Raw genomic sequence first — 22,578 nt, 5'->3', positions numbered from 1 at the left:
TAGCTTGTCAAGGAGATAGATTGGGGGCTGTGGCTTGTGCTTTGTAGGAAAGCCATGGTTGCCAGATGGAGTCAAAATAATTTTGTGAATCTTATCTGGTGGTCGCCATACGTTAATACTGTACATCATAATGAGATTGATTTTCCGTTTTACTGTTAGAAAAGATAATGTGGAGAACTTTCATTTTACAGCACTATGGATCCTGGCAGCACACAATTTTTTGTAAAACACCAATTTGTACGCAAGATTTTACCATTTCTGTTAATATAACACTACTTGTTTATTTGTTACAGATGTGGATGAATGTAGTTCTGGGCTGAGCATGTGCCATTCTAAAGCTACATGTGTGAACACTGCAGGATCTTATAAATGTTCCTGTAACCCAGGCTACAAAGGAGACGGATTCACCTGTAGAGGTGCGGTATGATACTGCCTGTATCTGGGCGTTACCTGGTTTATGAAGTGACTATTTAATATTTGTAGCACTAATTAAATATTTATTGTCAGAAATTTATTTATTATAATAATAAATGTTTCAGCACTGAAGGAAGACTTGGAGATAATCATGCTTTACTGCCCCGACTGATAATCTTTTTGCGTCTATGATAGTGCCTATTCACATCAGCGTCGGCCTTACGTTCATGCGTTCCATTCGACCTTTCCATCGGAGGAACCGATGAACGAAAAGCCAAACGTAAACTATAACTTTCATTTGAATTACCATTGATTTCAATAGTAATGCTTACATTGCAGTTGGTTTCCGTTTGTTTCCGTTCTGTAAACTTTCCATATTTTTAGTGGAAACAATAGCGTAGTGGACTGCGCTATTGTTTCCACTAAATAAAACGGAAACTTTATGGAATGGAAACAAACGGAAACCAATTGCAACGGAAGCATTACCATTGAAATCAATGATAATACAAATGGAAGCTATAGTTTACGTTTGGCTTTCCGTTCATCTGTTCTTCCGATGGAAAGGTCGAATGGAACCCATAATCGGAAGGCCGACGCTGATGTGAACACACCCTTAAGGACTCAATTGTTTGAGACAAATTAAAGTTGGACTGCTTTTCAGATCACTGATCACTATTTATGGTCAGTCACTTGAGGAAAGCTTTCCAGTCATTCCAATTGTATTAAAATGCATTTTTATATATGGAGCAAACGATCAGATATCAGATTGTTCCTTTGGTCAGAGGGAACTCTTTGCTTACGTTTATGTCAATCTGTTTTGCGTTTATTACTTGTCAATTAGACAGGGCATAACAGTATGGTACATGAAGGTCTGACCTCTGGGACTTTCCATTAATGAGGGGTCACACATCTGGAGCCAGATACTAGTATGCAAAGCCACTTTTTATATACACGAATGGGACAATTGGGAAAAAAATAATAACTCACATTTGGCTATTTCCAGTGTTTCCATACCAGATCATGCTCCACACTCTAGAGGCATTGAGTCAATCGATCACATCTCTGCCAAGTGAGAAGGATAAGAGAGGAGGCGAGGGTCCGCTCACTGTAACTAACTACCAGGGAAATCTAGCTGGGAGATAGATGGGAGGGCACCCAGGATGACCGGGTAACAGAAAAACCAGTCCCATGAAATACTAAAATATAATACAAGATAAATCTGAGCTTAATGGCTTTGTACACCTTTGAAAATGTGTCTCTGACAGGCAGGGTCGAGCTGCTATTGATCACATCTAAGTTCGATAACAGGTTGATCCTGCGTGTCAGAGTCCCTCTGACACTGAGCCTGTCAGTCCCGCAGACCTGACAGATGCAGGTTTCAGCACTAGATACGGTTGCTCTGTATACAGGATACAAAGCAGCTGTATCTCAAAAAGTTTAAATAATTTTTAATGAAAAGTAATTAGAAAGTTGCACCAAACACACTGATAGACATTTTTATTAAAAAAAAAACAAAAACCTTTTCAAAGGTGTACATAGCCTTTAAAGAAAGACTGCACACAAGTACTGCACATAAGGATACTGGAATGCCTCCAAGTTTAATTGGTGACTGTCCATATTCAGCCACAGAGACATTATGTAAATTCAGATTGTCAACCACATTAATGTTCACTTACTAACTGGCTCAAATAGTGGTAGTTGTAGTGTATATGTGTGCACATTAATGTGGATGGTGATCTGAATCAACACCTCTGTGACAGAATACAGGCAGACGATCTGATGAGAACCTGGCAGTAGCTCAGCACCACGATATAGGCCTTTAATATATATCACAGATAACTTAGCAAAACTAACGTTTGCCTTAAATCATGGAATTCATTGTTTTATTTATCTTTGCAGAGATCAATTTTTGCAAGAAATCACCATGTAAGAACGGTCAATGTCAAAACGGTGTCAATCAGTTTAAATGTGTTTGTAATCCTGGGTGGAAAGGAACAACCTGCAGTGAAGGTAAAATAACCAATATACTTTTCTCTTTAAATTCAACATTATCAGAATTTGACTATTCAATCTTAACAAAACCTACATTCCTCCATATAGAAGGAGGAAGATGATGAATTATAGAGAAGTAATATGTAAGCTAGTGAGAGTGATTTTGTATTATAACAACAATTGTGTAATCATTTTCTCTATAGTAGATATAAAAAACTTGACGTATTAGCTGCAGTTTTAGTGCGAAATTCTTCCCAAGAAATTCTCAATAGAATACAGTACAATGCAAGTGAATGGGATTTTTCAAAACCTCATTCACACATGGTAGAAAGAAATTCTGCCATTGGTGAAAATAGCCTTAAAGGAAACGTGTCATCACATTTTTCCCTACCAAACTTTGTCTGTTTTCCTTGCATCTTCTTTTCTGATATAATGCACTTAATTATTGTATGTAAATGAGTTTGGAAGTGCCACGCGGGTGGTCAAAAACCTGGCAATTGTTCCTGGTCTCATCATCTAACCCTGGCCAACTCCTGCTGTGGGGAACATGCTCAAAGGCCTACAGAGCATAGTTGTGATGGATCCGTCTAGCTCCAGTTTTCTTAGTGATGTCCCAAAAACTATTCTGCCCTTGTGGTCTTCCAGTATAAAAGTTAAAAATACAATAGATAAAGAATATGCAGTATGTGCTCATAATTTCAATATCTTTATGAATACTGCATAGATCTAAGAATTGTTCAGTTACCAATTTATTAGGCTATGTTCACATTTACATCGGGGACTTCATTTGGCGCCTCCGTTGCATAATACTGTTCTGTTTGACGGGAGGAATTGCACTGAATAGAATGCAATTCCTCCCCTTAACACGATAGTGACCATAAGGGTATGTTCACAGGGCCTAGTTTCGGCCGTTTTTCAGGCTGTAAACGCTGAAAAAACGGCCGAAAAATCGGAACCAGAACGCCTCCAAGCATCTGCCCATTGATTTCAATGGGAAAACGGCATTCTGTTCCGACGGAGCGTTTTATTACGTGTAAAAAACGGCCACGAAAAAGAAGTGCAGGACACTTCTTGGGACATTTTTGGAGCCGTTTTCCATAGACTCTATTGAAAAAAGCTCCAAAAACGGCCGTAAAAAACGCTGCGAAAAACGCAAAATAGTAGTAGGTCTGTAGGAATTTGCTTTGACTGGGACCTGGCTCTGATTTCTCATTGATGAATCTCAGCAATTGCCTGGATCGGGGGTCTATAATTTACCAACATATTAACCACTCATTTCTGGTTTATATCAGTTACGTGTATCAAAGTTTCAAATCTTCTATAATAAACATGTGGATTATCGCCCCCTGCTCCCCCAGATATTGATGAATGTTTGAGCAGACCCTGCAAAAATGGAGCCTCTTGCAATGATTTGATTGATGGTTTCTTCTGCTCTTGTGTTCCTGGTTACTCCGGCGCATTGTGTGACATAGGTAAGCTAAAAACAGGTATGTGAGATAGCTAGTCACATATTACTTACTACACAAATAACATATATCTATACCACAGATATTAAAGGCTATGTACACCTTTGAAATCGTTTTTGTTTTTTTTTAATTATATAAAAATGTCTATTAGTGTGTTTGGTGCAACTTTCTAAATACTTTTTATAAAAAAATGTTTAACTTTTTAAGTATCTTGCACTGAGACCTGAATCTGTTAGGTCAGCGGTACTGACAGGTTCACAGCGGATCCTGCGTGTCTCTGACATACAGGATCCGCCTGTTATCTATCACATCTGTATACAGGATAGAAAGCAGCTGTATCTCAAAAAGTAAAAATCAGTTTTAATAAAAAGTATTTAGAAGGTTGTACCAAACACACTGATGGACATTTTTATTTATATACAGAAAATAAGACGATTTCAAAGGTGTACATAGCCTTTAACCCCTGAACGACATACCACGTACATGTACGTGGTAGCCGTTAAGGGGAAGTATGGAGCGTGCTCACGAGCTGAGCGCGCTCTATACTCAGCGGGTGTTGGCTGTTTAATTCAGTGGACACCTCACTGCAACGGGCGGAATCAAAGATCACTTTGATTTCACATGTTTAACACCTTAATTGCCGCGGTCAATCGCGACCACGGTCAATCGCAATCAGGGGGTGTCGTGCCATTGGCCCCCCACGACGCGATTGGGGGTGTCAATAGTCCTCATGGCAGCCTGGGGGCCTAATGAAGACCACCAGATCTTCCATCCAGGGCTTAAAAGGAGACTGTCAGTATAGTGATATAATGCATGACATTAGTATTGCAGTATATCATGCAAGCAATGCAATGTTCACTGGTTCAAGTCTCCTAGGGGGACTAGAAAAAAACTGATAAATCATTTTTTTTTACTGTTCCAAAAAAAATGAAATATTAAAAGTTCAAAAAACACCACTTTTCCCTTTTTCTCCCTAAAGCAATGTTAAAAAATTTAACTTAACTGGTATCGCCGCGTCCGTAAATGTTCAAACTATCACAATATAGTGTTGTTTAACCCGCTCAGTGAACGGTCTTAAAAAATATATATAAAATTCGCAAATTGCTGTTTTTTGGTCAACTTAGCTCTAAAAAAAATGGAATAAAAAGTGATTAAAAAGTCGCATGTACCCCAAAATGGTATCTGTGAAAACTACAGCTCGCCCCGCAAAAAAATAAACCCTCATTTTGCTAAATTAACAGGAAAAAAAGTTGTGGCTCTCAGAATGTGGGGGCACAACATTTTTATTTTTTTAGCAAATTGTTTTTTTTTTCTAAAAGTGGTAAAACATAAAAAAAACATATACATTTGGTATCACCATAGTAGTATGAACCTGTAGAATAAGGTGAACATGTAGTTTTTACCTCCTGATGGATAAACATAAAAACAAAACCTCCCAAAATATAGCGTAATGGCTGTTTCTTCGCCCCACAAATATTTATTTTTCAGCTTCTCAGTACATTATTCAGTACAATAAATTATGCCAGAAAATATTACAACTTGTCCCGCAAAAAACAAGCCCTCATAAAGCTATATAGACGGGGAAAAAATAAAGTTATGGCTTATGGAAGGGGGGGGGGAGGGGAATGAAAAAACAAGGATTGGCCGTGTCCTTAAGGGGTTAAAGGAATATTCTAGGAAATAAACACTGAAAAGCTCCACCTAAAAATGTTTCCAGCCACTGAAATCTTAAATATTATACGTGCCACCTTCTCTTTTTTTTGCTTAGAGATCAATGAGTGCCTGAGCAATCCCTGCAGAAATGGTGGAACGTGCAATGACTTGGTCAATGGCTTTTCCTGTTCATGTCCTCCAGGACACTTTGGAATAATGTGTATAAATGGTTAGTCAGTACTAAATGTTAATTATTATGTCCATATTTTTCTTCAGTAGTAACTGGACTTGAGATGTCTATGCACAAAACACCATCACTACATACGTGACAAAACCTAGACCTGGTGTTTTCTGAAAAGGGGGGTAGCTTTATAAAAAACAAGATTGTTGGAAGCAAAGCCAAAAAAACAAACTGGCACTATATATAAATAATACACTTAAGTGCCTAATGGCAAGTAATGATATTTGAAACTATAGTCTTATATGTGTGATTTCATAGGCATTATTCGGAAAATGTTTTAACCTTATCCTACTTACAATTTTATGTGAACAGTGTTTCATTTTCCTCGGGAAAAAAAGAACAAATATATAGATATAAAAGACTAAATTTATTTAAAATTTTTATTTACATTTTTTTAAATATTGTTCCTTATTTCATTTAATGTACCTTTTATATATAATCTTTCTGTGACTTGTGTTTACCCTCAGATAGTACCGAATGTTTGAGTAACCCCTGTAGGAACAATGCGACTTGCAGTGACTCGGACACTGGCTTATCCTGCTCTTGTGCTCCAGGTTATACAGGCAGATTCTGTGAGATCGGTAAGAGACTAAATAAATCCGATGCATTATGAACATGAAAAAGCCTAATGTAGAGCAGAGCAATGAGGCAATCACTATAAAAAAAAAGCAGTACTTGATACATCTGTGTTATCAACCTCATTATTTTTAGACTTATTGTTTATAAATGTCTTATCTTATTAAGTGAGATATTTATTTACACGTAAAAATTCTCTTTTTGCCACGCAGCACGACCGTTTGTTTTCTAAAATGACCCCTGAAGAAATCCAGCATAATGGAACCGTAGGGTCCATTTTAGGCAAAAGTAGCTGGACAGTTTATCTCATTTAGACAGCTAGGGGAGCGTTAGTGTAACCCTTGGCAGATATAAGAAGCAAGCTTCTCTGGAGGGACGCAGCAGGTCCTTGTTTCACATATCCCTTAGCTGAGGGCTGTTTCTTCCATTTAACATTCAGCAATGGACACTAACTGCCAAGCCTTAGACTAAGGCCCCATGCACACGACCGTAAAAACTCCCGTAATTACGGGCCCATAGACTTCTATTGGCCACGGGTACCTCCCCGTATGCTTATGGGAAGGTGCTCGTGCCGTTGAAAAAGATAGAACATGTCCTATTTCAGGCCGTAATTACGGTACGGGCAGCCCATAGAAGCCTATGGGGCTCCCGTAATTACGGGTGACTACGTGTGTGCACCCGTAATTACGGGAGCGTTGCTAGGCGACGTCAGTAAATAGTCACTGACCAGGGTGCTGAAAGAGTTAAACAATCGGCAGTATCTGTTTCAGCACCCTGGACAGTGACTTCATACTTACCCAGAACTCCCTGCTTCTTCCTCCAGTCCGGCCTCCTAGGATAACGTTACAGCCCATTTGACCGCTGCAGCCAATCACAGGCCAATCACTGGCTGCAGCGGTCACATGGACTGCCGCATCATCCAGGGAGGTCGGACTGAATATCAAGAGAGGGACGCGTCACCAAGACAACGGCCGAGTAAGTATGAATTTATTTTTCTTTTATTACGGAAAGGGCTGTCCCTTCTCTCTATCCTGCACTGATAGAGAGAAGGGCTGCCGATTAGTGCAGTGCAATTTTGCAGCCAAAAACGTGCCCGTAAATACTGGTGCAATACGGGTCGAATACGTGTGACCAATGACCCGTATTTACGCCAGTATTTACGGGTGGACAAAAATACGGTCATGTGCATGTGGCCTAAGCCATTGATCTTCCCAAAACAGAGAATTTATAAAATAAATGATATGTGTAGCAGTGGTTTATTTTTAATGCAGGCCAATAAAGTGTTTATTTTTTAATAATTACAAAGTAGCTAATAATTGCTCAGTGAATACAGTGACAAATTAGTATTTTGGGAACCGAACATACCATATCAAAGGACAGTAATTTGAATACATATAAAGGGTCAATTCATATTCCCAGTATGAATATTAGCTGGGTAGAGAGAGACATGAAGATGAAGCAAGCTATTTCTACATATGGAATAGATTGAATTTATAGATCAATGATGTTACCTTGTTTAAAGGATATCAATTATGAGTCTTAGCTGAAAAGCATAATCCACTAAAGGGGAGTACGTTACTATAGTTAAATGGGCACTAACTTTTCAAACAACGTATGCTAATCCAATAGTATACCTGATATATATAAATATTGTAATTTACATACTTTTAAAATGTAGTTGTTTTATCCATGCAAGTTCTGTGTAATGTTATTGCCACTAGGGGTGTCCCGTTCTGTAAACTGCTTCCATCCCCTGTTGTCAAGCCAAATCTGTCCCTTGTTACAGAGAGGGGAGACGGACTGCAGGAAGTGAGGTTGTTTCTCTTCACTGCCTGCCCTTAGAAGTCTATGGAAAAGAGGGAGCAGGAGAAGGGAGCAGGGAGAAGAGACACAGACATGCTCCAGAAGTCTATGGAAATGGGAGGAGGGAAGCAGAAGTAAAGAGCAGAAGCAGAGAGAGAGACACACAGACACGAGCTGCTGCCTATAGAAATATATGGAGAGGGGATGGGGGAGGAGGGAACAAGTGCAGAGTGAGAAAGACACATACGTGCTGCAGCTGCTGGTAAGATTTCTATGTCACCCCAGTACTGAATTCTCAGCTACAATGATCCCTACTGCTGTATAATTTTCTCCATGCTGCTGCTGCTTCTATATGTGATAGAGATAGGAGAGCGGGATTCTTCTCTACCCTATGTGTGCAGTATATAGGAATCATGATAGCAATATTGCTCCGCCCACTAGCTCATAGACAACTGAGAGTAAGGGCGAGAGGGAGAGAGAGAGAGAAAGAGAGAGAGAGCCTGCCGTTTGTGAAACTGCTAAAAAAAAATGTTGAACAGTCATACAGATATAGCAATCTTTATCTTGACTTTTAATGCAATAAATGGCAAGTAACTTTAACTTGACTTTTTTAATGCCTTTTCAATGGCTTTTTTTTTCATGTGATATCCATATAATGGCCAGAAATAGTGTTATTCCTCATTAAAAAAAAACATGACAGCTTATTCTGAAAAGTCACCTGAAAAGTTAGGTACGTTGTAACCCATGACATCTGCCGTATATATATAGCAGAGAACGGAATGGGAAGTATGGAGAGGGCTCATGGCCTGAGCCCGCTACATAAGTTGCGCGTGTCAACTGTATGTTACAGCCGACACTTCACTACAACAAGCAAAGTCATGCTCGTTTTACCCCTTAGATGCCGCATTCAATAGCAACTGCGGCATCTAAGCTATTAGAAAGAGGGGGACGATGACTGCGGGGTGCCGATGGTTGTCATGGCAGCCTGGGTGCCTAATGAAACCTCCCAGATCTGTCATCTTTGTGCTCCTAAAAAGGGCTTAATAGGGCTTAATAAAAGCCCGGATAAATACATTAGTATTGCAGTATATCGTCCATACGATCCAACGATCCATACGATCCAACGATCGCTGGTTCAAGTTCCCTAGGGGAACTGATAAAAAAAAAGTCAAATACAATTAAAGTTAAATAAAGAACCCTTTTCTAATTCCCACACAAAAGCTATGTTAAAAAAAAAAAATATTAACATAGCCATATCCATAAAATTCGAATCCATTATAATATAACAATATTTAATTTGCTAGGTGAACGCAGTAAAAAAAAAAAAAAAACGCCCGAATCACTGTTTTTTGGTCATAATATTTCCCAGGTTGCTTTGATAGCGGCCTTCAGCTCGTCTGCATGGTTGGGTCTGGTGTCTCTCATCTTCCTCTTGACAATACCCCATAGATTCTCTGCGTTGGTCCACTAACACAGTGGACCAACACCAGCAGATGACATGGCTCCCCAAACCATCACTTACTGTGGAAACTTCAAACTGGACCGCAGGCAACTTGGATTGATGCCTCCCCACTCTTCTTACAGACTCTGGGTCCTTGATTTCCAAATGAAATGCCAAATTTACTTTCATCTGAAAACAGGACTTTGGACCACTGAGCAACAGTGTTGGTCCACTGTGTTATATCAAGTCCAGAGTCCACGCAGCTGTCTACCAGGAAATTTTAGAGCACTTCATGCTTCTCTCTGCTGACAAGCTTTATGTAGATGCTGATTTCATTTTCCAGCAGGACTTGGCACCTGCCCACACTGCCAAAAGTACCAATACCTGGTTTAATAACCACAGTATCACTGTGCTTGATTGGCCAGAATATTCGCCTGACCTAAACCCCATAGAGAATCTATGGGGTATTGTCAAGAGGAAGATGAGAGTCACCAGACCCAACAATGCAGACGAGCTGAAGGCAACTATCAAAGCAAATTGGACGCCAGACTCACTGTTTTTTGGTCATCTTATCTCCCAGGTTGCTTTGATAGCGGCCTTCAGCTCGTTTGCATTGTTGGGTCTGGTGGCTCTCATCTTCCTCTTGACAATACCCCATAGATAATCTATGGGGTCTAGGTCAGGCGAGTTTGCTGGCCAATTCAGCACAGTGATACTGTGGTTATTAAACCAGGTATTGGTACTTTTGGCAGTGTGGGCAGGTGCCAAGTCCTGCTGGAGGGAAGCATGAAGTGCTCTAAAATTTCCTGGTAGAGGCTGCACTGACTCTGGACTTGATATAACACAGTGGACCAACACCAGCAGATGACATGGCTCCGAAAACCATCACTGACTGTGGAAACTTCACACTGGAACGCAAGCAACTTGGATTGATGCCTCTCCACTCTTCCTCCAGACTCTGGGACCTTGATTTCCAAATTAAATGCTAAATTTACTTTGTGGAGTTTCCACAGTCAGTGATGAAGCAACCTGGGCTCCAATAACACCTCAGCAGTGCCACGGGCTGATCGCCTCCATGCCATGCCGCATTGATGCAGTAATTAATACAAAAGGAGCCCCGATCAAGTATTGAGTGCATATATTGTACATACTTATCAGTAGGCCAACGTTTCGGTATGAAAAATCTTTTTTGAAATTAGGCTTATATAATATTCTCATTTTCTGAGACACAAAATTTTGCGTTTTCATTGACTGTTAGCCATAATCATCAACATTTAAAGAAAAAAATGCTGGAAATAGATCACTCTGTGTGTAATGAATCTATATAATTTATGAGTTTCACTTTTTGAATTGAATTACTGAAAAAAATTAACTTTTTGATGATATTCTAATTAATTGAGAAGGACTAGTATGGTACAATAATTAGTGCCGTGAATCTAAAAAAACAAGCTCTCTCATATGGCTATATCAATGGAAAAATTTAAAAGTTATGGCGTTTGGAAGGTAGAGAGGAAAGAGCAAAACTGAAAAACGGAAAAACGACTGCGGATGGAAGGCGTTAATAGAATCCATAGTAAAAAGCTAATTTCTTGGTTAAGGGATACACCCTATGGGTCGATTTTACTTATATTGTACTGATATTTATTGTAGTGATATATATTTATGTTCTCTGATTCTTTTTAGTGCCATTTTTTTTATTTACTTATTAATTGATCTCTGAATTTAGTATTTAGTTTGTGCTTGCTTCTTCTCATGTGATCTTTAGTCAATCCGATACTGTTAAATGATTTTCTTTTTACATTGTAAAGAAATTATTTTGGTAATAAATTAAAAAAAAACATTTTTTATAAAAATAAAAAAAATCTATGTACTGGTACTAACATTAGCTGTAATGCAGTATTAAGTTATTATGTGCATCCCTTATTTATGAAATGTAAAGTATTTTCAATCATATAATATGCATACAATACAATAACATTCTCCCTTTGTTTGCTATAGACATCAACAACTGCAGCAGTACTACTTGTAAGAATGGTGGGGTCTGTGTAGACAGCGTGAATGATTTCTTCTGCAAGTGCCCATTGAACTGGAAGGGAAAGACATGTTCTACTGGTATGAGCTTTCCCAATATTACAATAGTGATGATATCGTGTAATGAAAACTTTTCACTATGAAGTGTAATAAAACATCATGCACTTATATAAGTGCCTGTTCACATCAGCGTTGGCTTTCCGTTACGGGGTTCCGTCGGAGGTTTCCGTCAGGGTGAACCCCGCAACGGAAAGTGAAACTGAAACCACTGCTTCCGTTTCAGTCACCATTGATATCAATGGTGACGGAAACATCGCTAATGGTTTCCGTTCGTCACCATTCCGGCATGTTTCCATATTATCGACGGAATCAATAGCGGAGTCGACTGCGCTATTTATTCCGTCTGAAAAACGGAAACCTGCTGGAATGGTGACGAACGGAAACCATTAGCGATGTTTCCGTCACCATTGATATCAATGGTGACTGAAACGGAAGCTGTGGTTTCAGTTTCACTTTCCGTTGCGGGGTTCACCCGACGGAAACCTCCGACAGAACCCCGGAACGGAAAGCCAATGCTGATGTGAGCAGGCCCTAACGCAGATGTTTGACAAATGCGAAGCTTCTTGCAGCGTCAGTTGGGTCTTATAAATCTGTTTTTCTTTTTAATCATTACTTGTAAATGTTCCCTTGATAACCAAGAGGTTCACTGAACTATCCTTCATTTCTGCTTTATAGATGTGGATGAATGTGTGATGGGACTTAGCAAATGTCACTCCAAGGCAACATGTGTAAATACAAATGGGTCCTATACATGCGTTTGCAACTCAGGATACAAGGGAAATGGATTTAACTGCAAAGGTAAAATATTAATTCCTCATAAGGTTCCACATGGGCGTGTTCGGTTCATAAAAACTGGTACGTATGTCGGCAGTATTTTCCGGACTGAACATAGGGCCAAAAGGGCCAAAAAACATTTGTTCTGGCTTTGCAAATTATTATTTTTTTTCTATGACGTTCATCCAGTGAGTTAAATAACCTCTGGCAGGGCTTCATAGGAGCACAATGATAGCAGACCTGGGTGCTTTCATTAGGCCCTCAGGCTGCCATGACAACCATCGACACCCTTTGGGGGAGGGGTCTGCCCCCTTTTTTTAACAGCTTAGATGCCACCATAGACTGTGGCATCTAAGTGGTTAAACACCTGGGATCAGAGTTTATACAATCCCAAGTTATCTTCAGAGTTATCTCCAGTCCCGAGTGTTGTAGTGAAACTACTCACTACATACACCCGACACCCGATAAGTATGGAACGGGCTCAAGGACTTCCCCATGACAGTTACGTCACATGACACCAAGGGGCTAAAATGAAAACATTTTGAGATATATTAACCCATTCCCTTCGCAACCATTTTTCAGATTAAAATTTTTGCTTTTTCCTCGCCACCTTCCAAAAGCCACAACTCATTTAATTTTCCAATATAGCTGTATTAGGGCTTGTTTATTGCTGGAAAGGTTGTTGTTTTTCATGGCACCTTTTATTGTACCATATAATGGACTAGAAAACTGGAAAAAAATGACTTGTGGAGTGGAATGGAAAAAAAAAACTGTGAATCCTCCATTGGTTTCTGTGTTTTGTTTTAACGGCGTTCACGGTGCAGTAAAAACTACATGTTAACTTTATTCTGCGGGTCAATACGATTACGGTGATACAGCATTTATATAGTTTTTTTAGTGGTATGTTTTACTATTATAAGGAAAAAACTAATTGATAAAAATAAAATAAGTTTTTTGTTGCCATATTCTCAGAGCCATAACTTTATTTTTTGTCTATCTATTGAGCGGTATGAGGGCTGTTTTTTGCAGAGCGAGCTGTAGTTTTTATTGGTATAATTTTGGGGTACATATGACTTTTTATTAATTCACTGTATTTTAACGATATCTATTGTGCTCCCACAAATATGAACATTTGAAAATTCACTGAAGTGATAAATGAGTAAAATGTATAATTTTTATTTCATAGCTATCTAAAAACAGGGGTACAATCACCACTGTGAAAAGCCCAACCGTGTATTTAAAAACGTATTAAACACAATACTCCCAGTCCTAGTTCGTTTGCGAACCCTTTGTGACTGGGTATGTAAACAGAGATATCAAAATATGGAATCAGCGTATAACATTGGTAAAGCAGTGGTTTGGACCCTCGTTCACACAGGAGCCTGCGTTAACCGCACCAGATTCTCCCAATGTACAGATGCACAACAATGCCACTGCCCCCTACGCAAAATTCCCTCACTTCACCCGACCCTACGCATTTCTATACTTATCATCAGGGGTCTGTCAGTCTGGCCAGGATGCCAGCGATATATCTTCAGCAGCAGGTATTCTACTGCACAACACGGAAGCATGCACGCATAGATGTCAGCGGCATGCTTCACTCTGGGACTCTGAGTCACTATGAACTGAATACTCCGCCCCCTGGCTTCGGCAGCATACATCAAACAGCCAATCACACTGGCCCAGCACATCCATGATGCTCAACCATGTGACTCCCGGCTGTCAGCTGACATACCCGGAAGTAACAATGTAAACAACACAGAGCATGCTGACTCAATTGGAGGCTGTAGAAGTATCTGTTTTCTACACAAAGCCTCATGCTATTCAAGGATGGAGTATAACACTATTAGGTTGGATATATGTTGCGGATCAGCTCAGGACCGCAATTGGACTACCACGATAGGAGCACCTACCCTGAAAATACATAATATATGGATGGAAGAACGACGTAATTGTAAACCTCACATAAAACATATGACACACTCCTGGACTCAATTGCCATACCTGCTACTTATTGATTGATATATTACAAGTGACTACACTGGGACTAGGAATGCATTACCATACCCCCACCCAGAGGACCAAAAAAGCCCTATGACTTGATATGGATTGTATATTAAATAAAACAGGTATATTTGTTTGCTCGTTTAAACCTTCAGGATGTACGCAAGCCAGTCTGTAGATCCATTGGGCCTCTTTACGCAGAATGAGGTTATCCCAATCCCCTCCCCGTTTAGGAGGACGTACCAATTCAATTGCCTGAAATTTTAAACATTCTGCCCTGTCTTGATGTTTTGCATGCACATGTTTTGATATGGAAGTATCTCTTTCATTTGTAACATCTCCAACATGTTCCCTAATCCGGCGCCGAAACTGCCGTATCGTCTTGCCCACGTAATTCAGTGGGCACGGACATGTGATTAAATAGACAACTCCAGCCGTTTTGCCGTTCACAAAATCTCGGATATCATACTCAACCTTGGTGGTAACACTTTTGATTTTTTTTCCACTTTGAATGAAATCACAGGCTCTACAACTACCACATCTGTGTGTACCCGGTATCTGCCTGTCTAACCAAGTACCCTTTTGGATTATTGGATCAAAACAACTCTGCATCACCCTATCCCTGATGTTTTTACCTCTACGGAACGTGACTGAAGGCCATTGTGTTATCTGATCCGCCAAGTCCGCATCGGCTCCTAGGATACGCCAATACCTCTTGAGGATTTCCATGATCTCAGATTGTTTGGAGTCAAAAGTACCTATGAGCCTAGTGACCCTTTCCTCTTGACGTTGTCTAGGGACTAAAAGGCTCTGCCTATCTGCATCCCTCGCTCCCTCATAGGCCTTTCTAATTACCCCCTTAGGGAAGCCCCTCTCCTTCAATCTGTTTGTGAGGTCATGTGCCTGTGACTCAAAATCGTCCATTGAACTACAATTGCGGCGTACTCTCATGAATTGGCCTCTGGGAATCCCACGTTTGAGGGGATAAGGGTGACAACTGTTCCATTGTAGGAAACTATTGGTTGCTGTCTCCTTTCGGTGTACTTTAGTACGTATTGTGCCTTCCTTAGTTTTAATTATCTTAAGATCTAAAAAAGATAATTCCTGATCACTGATTTCACATGTGAACCTGAGCCCTAAATCGTTTGTATTAAGGGCTGCCACAAAATTATTGAATTCCTCCACTGTGGAATTCCAGAGCAACAACACGTCATCAATATATCTAATCCAGATACCTATTGATGAAGTCCACTTGACAAATTTATCCCCAAAGACCACTGTCTCTTCCCACCAACCAAGAAACAAGTTTGCATACGTGGGAGCAGTGGGACTCCCCATTGCTGTACCACGTTGCTGATGAAAAATACGGTCTTCAAAGATAAAAACATTCCTTTCTAACACAAAGTGTAATAATTGCAAAACAAGCTGGTTATGAGCCACATATTGAGTGCCCCTAGATTTTAGAAAGTATTCCACTGCTTCACAGCCAAGTCTATGTGGAATGGAGGAATACAAAGCCTCCACATCCAAACTCGCCAGAAATGTATTTTGTTCCAAAGTGATACCCTCAATTTGTTTTAAAACATCCATGGTATCACCTACATATGATGTGAGACCTAGCACAAACGGACGTAGCACCTGGTCTATATATGTACTCACATTCTGGGTTAGATTATTAATACCTGATACAATGGGTCTACCACGTAGGGGAGGATAGCCCTTGTGGATTTTTGGCAGGCTATAAAAGCATGCCATAATAGGAAATTGAGGAAATAGAAAGTTGAATTCGCTAGCACTGATCAAAGACCTGCTCTTTGCATCCCGCAGGATACCTAAAAGCTCCTTCTTGAACACTGCTGTGGGGTTATCTTTTAGAATGGTGTAACAGTCAGGATTGAGCAATATGTCCTCACACATTTTCTTATAGTCTTCTCGACTCATAACCACAATGTTCCCACCCTTATCGGATGCTTTTAGAATGATATTACGTCTTTTTTCCAAAGTGGTAAGAGCTACACGTTCAGACCAAGACAGATTGTTATCAATGCCCCTCATATCCTGACTCAAAGCTTTGATCTCTTCACCCACCAAATCTACGAACAGATCTACGTTGGTAAAATCTCCCAATGGCGGCAACTTCCTACTTCTAGTTCTTAGATTAGTAAAAGGACCCAGTCCTGGGGTTCTACTTGATTCTTCAAGTAACCCTTCCAGTGCTTCTAGTCCTTCTAAATCAGATTCCTCTAGACCCATTTCCAGACATTTTTTCCTGTTGTAATGTTTGAAAAACTTAATCCATTTTAATTTACGAGCAAACAAATTCAAATCCTTGATCCAGGTAAATGAATCAAATTTTACTGTGGGGACAAATGAAAGTCCCTTCTCTAAAAGCATGATCTCAGATGGACTCAGATTATGTTCCGATAAATTAATTATTTGTAACTTATCCGTTCCTATTCCCTTTATAAATCCTTTTGTCCCCTCAGCATGTAGCGGGAAATGGGGGGATTGTTGGATAAAAAATTATTACTGCCACTGTTGGAAGAAGCTCTGGCTCGGCCTCTATTCCTACCTCTGGCACCTCCCCTAAATTTTTGTCTACTACCACCAGTCCCAGAGAATGGGCCTACTCTTTCAGAGTCTGTTGTTTCACTCTCAGATGTAGAGGGGTCAGATTCTCTTTGACCCCTATTTCCCTGCTGCTGATGTTGTTGTTGTTGCTGATTAACAAAATCATAAGCTTTTTTCTCCCTAAATTCCTGCAGATCTCTCTGGAACTGGAAGTGCTTACGCTCTTTTAGATGACAAGTAAACCTCTCTAAGGATTGTTGCAAGGTTTTATCTTTTTTATCAAAACCTGGGGTATCAACCAGAGTCTTGACTGTCTCAATCTCTTTTTTCAGTTCCACACTGATGTGATCAAACTGAATAATCTCTTCCTCAACCAAAATTTGCATAAATCTCAGTGAACTCCCTGTAATCTCCTGCTCCCACCTCTCTTTAATGTTAGGTGTCTTTAATCTGGGGGCTGGGGTAATAGGGACTCGGAGGCCTCTAGGCACTATTTTGTTCTTAAGATAGTTCTCTAGACTCTGGATTTCCCACCAACTTCTTGTATAATCCTTGTGTAATCTAGTGAGGTTTTTAAAAGTGGATTTAAGGGACACACCCTGCGTTGTATACGCAAGTTCACACTCAGAGAAGACACTTTTTGCCTCACTCATCCATCCTTCTGTATTTAGGTCAGAGAGTGCAAAGGCTGCCATACCCAGATATATTAAATTGTATAATGAACTGTACTAATTCGTAATAATTCACTGTATTTTAACGATATATATTGTGCTCCCACAAATATGAACATTTGAAAATTCACTGAAGTGATAAATGAGTAAAATGTATAATTTTTATTTCATAGCTATCTAAAAACAGGGGTACAATCACCACTGTGAAAAGCCCAAGGGTACGAATTAGTACAGTTCATTATACAATTTAATATATCTGGGTATGGCAGCCTTTGCACTCTCTGACCTAAATACAGAAGGATGGATGAGTGAGGCAAAAAGTGTCTTCTCTGAGTGTGAACTGGCGTATACAACGCAGGGTGTGTCCCTTAAATCCACTTTTAAAAACCTCACTAGATTACACAAGGAGTATACAAGAAGTTGGTGGGAAATCCAGAGTCTAGAGAACTATCTTAAGAACAAAATAGTGCCTAGAGGCCTCAGAGTCCCTATTACCCCAGCCCCCAGATTAAAGACACCTAACATTAAAGAGAGGTGGGAGCAGGAGATTACAGGGAGTTCACTGAGATTTATGCAAATTTTGATTGAGGAAGAGATTATTCAGTTTGATCACATCAGTGTGGAACTGAAAAAAGAGATTGAGACAGTCAAGACTCTGGTTGATACCGCAGGTTTTGATAAAAAAGATAAAACCTTGCAACAATCCTTAGAGAGGTTTACTTGTCATCTAAAAGAGCGTAAGCACTTCCAGTTCCAGAGAGATCTGCAGGAATTTAGGGAGAAAAAAGCTTATGATTTTGTTAATCAGCAACAACAACAACATCAGCAGGGATATAGGGGTCAAAGAGAATCTGACCCCTCTACATCTGAGAGTGAAACAACAGACTCTGAAAGAGTAGGCCCATTCTCTGGGACTGGTGGTGGTAGACAAAAATTTAGGGGAGGTGCCAGAGGTAGGAATAGAGGCCGAGCCAGAGCTTCTTCCAACAGTGGCAGTAATAATTTTTTATCCAACAATCCCCCCATTTCCCGCTACATGCTGAGGGGACAAAAGGATTTATAAAGGGAATAGGAACGGATAAGTTACAAATAATTAATTTATCGGAACATAATCTGAGTCCATCTGAGATCATGCTTTTAGAGAAGGGACTTTCATTTGTCCCCACAGTAAAATTTGATTCATTTACCTGGATCAAGGATTTGAGTTTGTTTGCTCGTAAATTAAAATGGATTAAGTTTTTCAAACATTACAACAGGAAAAAATGTCTGGAAATGGGTCTAGAGGAATCTGATTTAGAAGGACTAGAAGCACTGGAAGGGTTACTTGAAGAATCAAGTAGAACCCCAGGACTGGGTCCTTTTACTAATCAAAGAACTAGAAGTAAGAAGTTGCCGCCATTGGGAGATTTTACCAACGTAGATCTGTTCGCACATTTGGTGGGTGAAGAGATCAAAGCTTTGAGTCAGGATATGAGGGGCATTGATAACAATCTGTCTTGGTCTGAACGTGTAGCTCTTACCACTTTGGAAAAAAGACGTAATATCATTCTAAAAGCATCCGATAAGGGTGGGAACATTGTGGTTATGAGTCGAGAAGACTATAAGAAAATGTGTGAGGACATATTGCTCAATCCTGACTGTTACACCATTCTAAAAGATAACCCCACAGCAGTGTTCAAGAAGGAGCTTTTAGGTATCCTGCGGGATGCAAAGAGCAGGTCTTTGATCAGTGCTAGCGAATTCAACTTTCTATTTCCTCAATTTCCTATTATGGCATGCTTTTATAGCCTGCCAAAAATCCACAAGGGCTATCCTCCCCTATGTGGTAGACCCATTGTATCAGGTATTAATAATCTAACCCAGAATGTGAGTACATATATAGACCAGGTGCTGCGTCCGTTTGTGCTAGGTCTCACATCATATGTACGTGATACCATGGATGTTTTAAAACAAATTGAGGGTATCACTTTGGAACAAAATACATTTCTGGCGAGTTTGGATGTGGAGGCTTTGTATTCCTCCATTCCACATAGACTTGGCTGTGAAGCAGTGGAATACTTTCTAAAATCTAGGGGCACTCAATATGTGGCTCATAACCAGCTTGTTTTGCAATTATTACACTTTGTGTTAGAAAGAAATGTTTTTATCTTTGAAGACCGTATTTTTCATCAGCAACGTGGTACAGCAATGGGGAGTCCCACTGCTCCCACGTATGCAAACTTGTTTCTTGGTTGGTGGGAAGAGACAGTGGTCTTTGGGGATAAATTTGTCAAGTGGACTTCATCAATAGGTATCTGGATTAGATATATTGATGACGTGTTGTTGCTCTGGAATTCCACAGTGGAGGAATTCAATAATTTTGTGGCAGCCCTTAATACAAACGATTTAGGGCTCAGGTTCACATGTGAAATCAGTGATCAGGAATTATCTTTTTTAGATCTTAAGATAATTAAAACTAAGGAAGGCACAATACGTACTAAAGTACACCGAAAGGAGACAGCAACCAATAGTTTCCTACAATGGAACAGTTTTCACCCTTATCCCCTCAAACATGGGATTCCCAGAGGCCAATTCATAAGAGTACGCCGAAATTGTAGTTCAATGGACGATTTTGAGTCACAGGCACATGACCTCACAAACAGATTGAAGGAGAGGGGCTTCCCTAAGGGGGTAATTAGAAAGGCCTATGAGGGAGCGAGGGATGCAGATAGGCAGAGCCTTTTAGTCCCTAGACAACGTCAAGAGGAAAGGGTCACTAGGCTCATAGGTACTTTTGACTCCAAACAATCTGAGATCATGGAAATCCTCAAGAGGTATTGGCGTATCCTAGGAGCCGATGCGGACTTGGCGGATCAGATAACACAATGGCCTTCAGTCACGTTCCGTAGAGGTAAAAACATCAGGAATAGGGTGATGCAGAGTTGTTTTGATCCAATAATCCAAAAGGGTACTTGGTTAGACAGGCAGATACCGGGTACACACAGATGTGGTAGTTGTAGAGCCTGTGATTTCATTCAAAGTGGAAAAAAAATCAAAAGTGTTACCACCAAGGTTGAGTATGATATCCGAGATTTTGTGAACGGCAAAACGGCTGGAGTTGTCTATTTAATCACATGTCCATGCCCACTGAATTACGTGGGCAAGACGATACGGCAGTTTCGGCGCCGGATTAGGGAACATGTTGGAGATGTTACAAATGAAAGAGATACTTCCATATCAAAACATGTGCATGCAAAACATCAAGGCAGGGCAGAATGTTTAAAATTTCAGGCAATTGAAGTGGTACGTCCTCCTAAACGGGGAGGGGATTGGGATAACCTCATTCTGCGTAAAGAGGCCCAATGGATCTACAGACTGGCTTGCGTACATCCTGAAGGTTTAAACGAGCAAACAAATTATACCTGTTTTATTTAATATACAATCCATATCAAGTCATAGGGCTTTTTTGGTCCTCTGGGTGGGGGTATGGTAATGCATTCCTAGTCCCAGTGTAGTCACTTGTAATATATCAATCAATAAGTAGCAGGTATGGCAATTGAGTCCAGGAGTGTGTCATATGTTTTATGTGAGGTTTACAATTACGTCGTTCTTCCATCCATATATTATGTATTTTCAGGGTAGGTGCTCCTATCGTGGTAGTCCAATTGCGGTCCTGAGCTGATCCGCAACATATATCCAACCTAATAGTGTTATACTCCATCCTTGAATAGCATGAGGCTTTGTGTAGCAAACAGATACTTCTACAGCCTCCAATTGAGTCAGCATGCTCTGTGTTGTTTACATTGTTACTTCCGGGTATGTCAGCTGACAGCCGGGAGTCACATGGTTGAGCATCATGGATGTGCTGGGCCAGTGTGATTGGCTGTTTGATGTATGCTGCCGGAGCCAGGGGGCGGAGTATTCAGTTCATAGTGACTCAGAGTCCCAGAGTGAAACATGCCGCTGACATCTATGCGTGCATGCTTCCGTGTTGTGCAGTAGAATACCTGCTGCTGAAGATATATCGCTGGCATCCTGGCCAGACTGACAGACCCCTGATGATAAGTATAGAAACGCGTAGGGTCGGGTGAAGTGAGGGAATTTTGCGTAGGGGGCAGTGGCATTGTTGTGCATCTGTACATTGGGAGAATCTGGTGCGGTTAACGCAGGCTCCTGTGTGAACGAGGGTCCAAACCACTGCTTTACCAATGTTATACGCTGATTCCATATTTTGATATCTCTGTTTACATACCCAGTCACAAAGGGTTCGCAAACGAACTAGGACTGGGAGTGTTGTGTTTAATACGTTTTTAAATACACGGTTGGGCTTTTCACAGTGGTGATTGTACCCCTGTTTTTAGATAGCTGTGAAATAAAAATTATACATTTTACTCATTTATCACTTCAGTGAATTTACATATGACTTTTTATTACATTTTTTCTGGAAGATAAGTTGATAAAAAAATTGTGATTTTGGCGTTTTTAATTATTTTTTTATGCAGTTCATCGTGCAGGTTAAATTTTTTCATATTTTTATAGTTCTGACTTTTACAGACACGGTGATAACTGTTACAGTATGTTATTTTTTTACATTGCTATTAATTTATTTTATTTTATCTACAGTGATTCTTGATAGTTTGAGCTCTTCAGAATTTTTTGCATAAATTTGACCTAAAACTCCATCAAATATTCACACAAGTCTTAAAAGTAGATAATGAGAATCAAATCAAACAAATGAGTCAATAATATTAGACTTAGTCATTTATTTATTGAGGAAAATGATCCAATATCATATATGGATGTTTTAAGATATTTTCGCATTGGCACCCACAAGATGCAAACGCAGGGTGCCACTGCCACGTCCATATGCCCATTAGACCGTGCCAGAGACATGGCTTAATA

The sequence above is a fragment of the Rhinoderma darwinii genome, chromosome 4, assembly GCF_050947455.1.
Source record: "Rhinoderma darwinii isolate aRhiDar2 chromosome 4, aRhiDar2.hap1, whole genome shotgun sequence".
Lineage (NCBI taxonomy): Eukaryota > Metazoa > Chordata > Amphibia > Anura > Rhinodermatidae > Rhinoderma > Rhinoderma darwinii.
The sequence above is the reverse complement of the archived record's forward strand: the minus strand, read 5'-3'. Positions refer to the sequence as shown.